The sequence below is a fragment of the Phalaenopsis equestris genome, unplaced genomic scaffold (genome assembly GCF_001263595.1).
Source record: "Phalaenopsis equestris unplaced genomic scaffold, ASM126359v1 Scaffold000300, whole genome shotgun sequence".
Taxonomy (NCBI): domain Eukaryota; kingdom Viridiplantae; phylum Streptophyta; class Magnoliopsida; order Asparagales; family Orchidaceae; genus Phalaenopsis; species Phalaenopsis equestris.
The window spans coordinates 411,708-417,353 of NW_018164742.1; the positions used below are offsets into that span (position 1 = coordinate 411,708).

The 5,646-nt window shown below is 34.2% G+C and overlaps 1 long non-coding RNA gene across 1 annotated transcript; it reads right to left on the reverse strand.

Annotated features, from left to right (window-relative positions):
• Window positions 1–265: 265 nt before the first annotated feature.
• LOC110025469 lies at window positions 266–5,188 on the reverse strand. Its single transcript, XR_002294124.1, has 2 exons — window positions 4,756–5,188; window positions 266–296 (listed from the first exon to the last, which is right to left on the reverse strand). It is a non-coding gene; the product is annotated as an uncharacterized LOC110025469 (long non-coding RNA).
• Between the last annotated feature and the right edge of the window lie 458 nt (window positions 5,189–5,646).

Sequence of the window (5,646 nt, forward strand, 5' to 3'; positions counted from 1 at the left end):
CGAACTTTAACACCTTACTTTCTCTTCTTTGGTATTCAAGAATATTTGTGCTCGAGCTTCTCCTGGCCACTCCTTTACATTTTAGGGCCTCTTCTAAACTCGAGCTCTGCTTCCTAGAGTTTAACCAAAGAGTTTGAAGTTCTCTAATATTTGATTCAGCTGATTTATTTAATATGGTTCGGTCTGGTTCACATGGTATCATAGCTTGCTTAAAGGTACATTCCTTCTCCTTCAAAATTCTATTAAAGATCAATGCTTTTTCTTCTTTATTCTTCAATCTTCTCTCTCACAAGAACCTATTCAAAACAACACTGATTAGTTCTTGAATAGAATAATGGATACCCAATCACAAACTAGCAATATCAACTCATCTCAGACTTCACCAATTCAAATGATATCACCTTCGTAGAATTTCTTGCTCAATAATATCAAAGTTCTGGCATCAAATTCTCTAATATCTAGAAACTTTCTAATTCATTGAAATGATGAGGGACGACATATTCATAATATTGAATACAATCTATAGAAAAAAATAGATCAAAATATGTCTGTCGAATTATGCTCTATCATTTCACATAACATCTTAACTTATATTTTTCAACTTCAAATCACTGTAGTCATCAAACATATCAAGGGTAATTTTGAATAACGACAACGTGACTCTATACCTTACTGAATCCAAGAATATAGTAGATCAAATTACGAATGCTGGCTCGATAGTTGATTCAAGGATATCATACTTTACATATTAAATGTCTTGCCTCCAACCTACAACTCATTTAAAATAGCTATACGTACCAAGCATACTCCTATACATTTGGATGATCTATATTCACTATTGTTCAGTGAAGAGGTGAATATTTGAACAAATATGAAAAAGAATAATCAACAAATCGAATGGCATATGTATCCAATAAAGGTAAGCAAAAAAATTGCAAAGGCAATGACAAACCTCCATTTAATCAACTCTAGAAATAAAACTATCCACCAACCAAAACTAACTCATCGAAGATACTCACGTAACAATAATAATAATGAATAGATACTTGATATTGGAGCAACTTCACAGATTGCTCATTCCATTGCAAATATACAACAACCTCAACCATATACAAGTGATGAGTTGGCTACTATAAGAGATAGGAAATCAGTCACAATATCTCATACATAAAAAGATTCTTACCAACAATTATCCTACAACCACTTATATGTCCATAAATTAGCCATAGATAACAATTGCATAATATCTTTTGATTTTATTGGCTATCATATTGAGGACAAGAACATTTTTCAATCATTTCATGATGGATGTAGCACCAAAAGATTATACAAAATAAAGCAACTGAAAGCACTTCATATGGTGGTGGGGTCATCTACACGACATATGAGGCAAGTTCACCCTCGCAAGGATATTATCCAAATAATCTTCAAGAAGCATCATTAGTTAGATGTTCCAATATTTTCAAATAAATGTATCTCATGTATTTCGTTTAAGAGGCATAGGCTTCCATTTACAGGAAATAGCAAAACTATCACTAGTCCTTTCCAACTCATCCATTCAGATGTTTGGGAAACATCACCAGTATTATCTTTTGATAATTACAAGTACTATGTATTATTCAAAGATGATTGCACAAGATATAACAAAAATATATCCAATGGCACACAATAGTAAAGTGCTTTCCAAGTTTCTTTTATCTCACAAAATGGTTTAAACTAGATTCAATGTCAACATTAAAAAATTGAAATCAAACAATGGAGGAGAATTTACATCATACGCTTTCAAAATACAACTAATCAAAATAAGAATTAAGCAACATCTAAGTTGCCCTTATACTCCAAAACAAAATGACATAGTAGAAAGAAAGCACATGCATATAGTTGAAATAATGCACACTCTTATTCTAGAATCACATCTTCCCCACAAAATTTGGTTGGATACATCAATCAAATATGTTTATCTAATAAATATACTACCATTAAAAATAAGTCACTCTTCCAACAGTTGTATAAAAAACAACTTAAATATGATTATACAAGACTATTTGGAATATTATAATTTTTCTTGCAATAATCGCAACCATGAATTAAATTGCATCCCAAAATTTCACCACGTGCTTTCATAAGACATTCCACTTTGCACAAATGATACAAATGTTTTTCATAAAATAATTGGACAAATATATAACGCAGAGCTCATTGTATTTAATGAGTTCTAGTTCCCATATAAAACATATACTCATTTATTAACACCCACCACATCTAACTCTCATCCCAACCCAAACCATAGCTCAACTATAACTCAAATACAACCCACTCAAACAACACAAAACAACACACTCGACTGCAAATCCCATTCACATACACACTGCTTCCAAAGATAATAAAACCATAGTTCAGCCCATCACAGTGCATATACCCAACACAAATATAAAAAATAGCATGACAAGCAGAGGTTAGCAAGCCTAAGAAGATTACAAATCTAAATTATCAAATACAACAAACAGCCCATTGTTATTCTTAGGTAGTCAAATTGTCATAATGGAGATATTTTATTCCACATTAATTCTCAGCTTTTCGAAAGCAGAGCAAATAGGAACTTTTCCCACCACCCAAAAACCAAATAGTACAAGAGCTTGAATGGACATTTAAAATAAAATATCATTGAAACTTGTTGCACAAGGGTTTAATTAAGAATTTGACATAAATTACATTGAAAATTTAAGCTCTGTAACAAATATTGCAACCATACAAGCTTTACTTACATTTGCACATCTCCAAAACTAGAAAATATATAAGCTAGATGTTTCCAATGCTTTTGTTCGTGGTCATCCAGATTATATAGTCTATATGAAGCAGCCATTGGGATATCAAGGTGTTGTTTATCCAATGTATGCTTGATAATTAAGAAAAGTTCTATTCTCTAAAACAAGCCCCTAGGCCGAGGTTTTCAACATTCTCAAGACACCTCAAAGAGATTAGATTACAACAAAGTACAACAAATTCCTTTCTATTTCTCCACAAGAATGAAGACAAACATTATTTCTTTTTAATGTATGTTGATGATACTTTAACCATTGTAAATGACAACATATATATCAACTATCTAATTCAAAGTTTACACCAACAATATATATATGCACCGTGTTACCAGCTCAATTGGTAAAGCACCCATTTTGGCAGTGTAAGTCTCCTATGGACTGTAGTTCGAATCCCCCCAGGCAAGATGTCTACTATATGGGGGTGGTACTCGAGTGGTCAGGCGCGTGGTCGGTGGTTCCGCCCGTCAACCATCTTCTAATATATATATAAACATTTCTAGGTATTCAAGTTAAAAAAACACGAGCATGTATATCATTGAATCAATCACAATATATCATCAAATTTGTGTAGGGATGAAAAATTGTAAAAGCATTCAAATTCCCATATCTAAGCCAAGCAATCCAAACACGAAAATGTCAACCCTGAAATTTGAGATTTCTCTATATAAATACTAAAATTTAATAATATTTTTCTTATGTAGTTTAGTTAATTTAATAATTTTTTCCCCTTTCGATATATTATTTTGTCCAATACATAAAAAAAAAATTATTTAATGATTTTGCCTACCCTAAAAGATAAAGTTGGTTGGTCCCTTATCTTGTATAATGTATTGCATACACAACAACATGATAATATTATTATTATTTATTTTTTTTCTTAATATAGCCATTTTTGTAACCACTCATGGGTAGACACAACACAATATTATAAATGTGGGGCCATTCACGGGATGGGAGACCTTTTTCTGTGGTTGCTAAAGGATTAGAGATGATAGGAAGCATTTCTTCTTTCATCTCCATCTTCATACTAATATTTTCCATTTTTTCATTTTTCTTTTATACAATATGTTAATTGTCCCACTTTTATACAATATGTTAATTGCCCCATTTCGAGCCGATTTTCGAGCCATCGGCTCGTGGCTCGTTATATTGGATTTTGAGCCGAGCAGGCTTGAAATTCAATCGAACTTGATCTGGTTCTAAATCGAAACGAGCTGGATCAAATTTAGGCTCTGTTTGGCGCAGCTGCAGCTGTGCTGCGCCAGGAAACTGCTGTGGGGAAGTTGCTACCTGGAAGCTGGCTGCATGTTTAGGGCAGCTGTGTGAAACAAATGTGTGACAGCTGTTTCTGTAAAAAAATGATCATTCTATTTCTGTTTTGTGATGTTATGTGTAACAACAATGTGATAGCCATAAATTTAATACTTTTAAAGCAAAAACTAAAAATTGTTCATGCTATGATATGAAAGATTTGGCTTTTTATAAAGCATTCAAATTCATCCTCATTTTCAACATAAATCCACTTTTTAAGCCTCCTCTTCCTCAAATTAATTGAGACCATAATGTGGCACACAACAACGACAACAACAACAGGAAAAAATGATTTCACAATTCATAATTTACTAGCGATTGATCTTTTCATTTATGCATTATATTACACCACCACAAACCTCCCCTTTTCTTGAGCTAATTCGTAGATTGTGCTTTTGTTCCCATCAAATAGGCAATGAAGTCAAGAGTTAATTAGGTTTCTTCAAAATTTCAGGTTCTTAACAGGCCTATAACAAAATTAAATAAGGTAATAAAAACTTTAATTTATTCAAAAAAGTGAAAAAAAAGACTTCATTTTGAGTAATTAGTACTCATAAAATCCACCCAATTAACAAAACAATGATAAAATTCAGGGAAAAATCAAGAGTTCAGGAAACTTAACATCCTTGACCAAAGGGCCGCATTCTTGATAATGAATAGTTGATCCTTCTCCATCGTTCAAAGCATTCTCTATGTACCGAAGAGAGATGAGTTGGTCGGCACAGTGCCGTCACAGTGCCATCATAGAGCACAACGAGCTCATCGATGGCGCGGGTGATCTCTTCTCTCTTCGAGAGGTTTGTTTGGGTCAGTAGACCTCTCTCCTGGCTCGATATGGGACGCAAGAGATCAGCTTTTGCACCGAGAGAATCAACTGAGGTTACAGTTTGAGAGGGAGAAGCTGAGCAGAAGGCGGGGTAGAGGCGTCAGATGATGAGAAGTTTAGTTTAGGAAGGACGAACGAGAGAAGGAAGCGGGAAGGAGCAGAACTTTCTTTGGCATAACAACCCGAACGGTCGGATCTTCGATCGAAAGGGCAATGGGTAAAAACAGAATCGCAGAACGCGGGCCGCGGGGTTGATTCTGCGGCCTGCTTTTTGCGAAAAAATCGTCTGCGATGTCGTGACGCTTCTCTGTCGCTTCCCGAAACTCTACACTTCAACGGTGGGGTGCCGCGAAGCCCTCCAGCCGCGCCCCCAAACGGAGCCTTTATTTGGATCTCATTCAACTCAAAAACGGCTTGATTCAACTCAAAATTGAAACTAACTGGCTCAAATTGAATTGTTTGGATTTGTTCTTGCTCGAAACTAGCATGTGATTGTTGTGTTTAATTTAGCTTTGCATTATATATATAATTGTTATAATTAAGAACATATTACAAGTCCATCACTAATTAGTCGAAGCGAATTCATGTATGAGTCGGAATCAGCTAAAAAAAATTCTATTCAAAGTTTCGGCTCATTTGTTTCAATCCGATCTCAATCAAAATAAGAAAATTAAATTGATTTTCTAA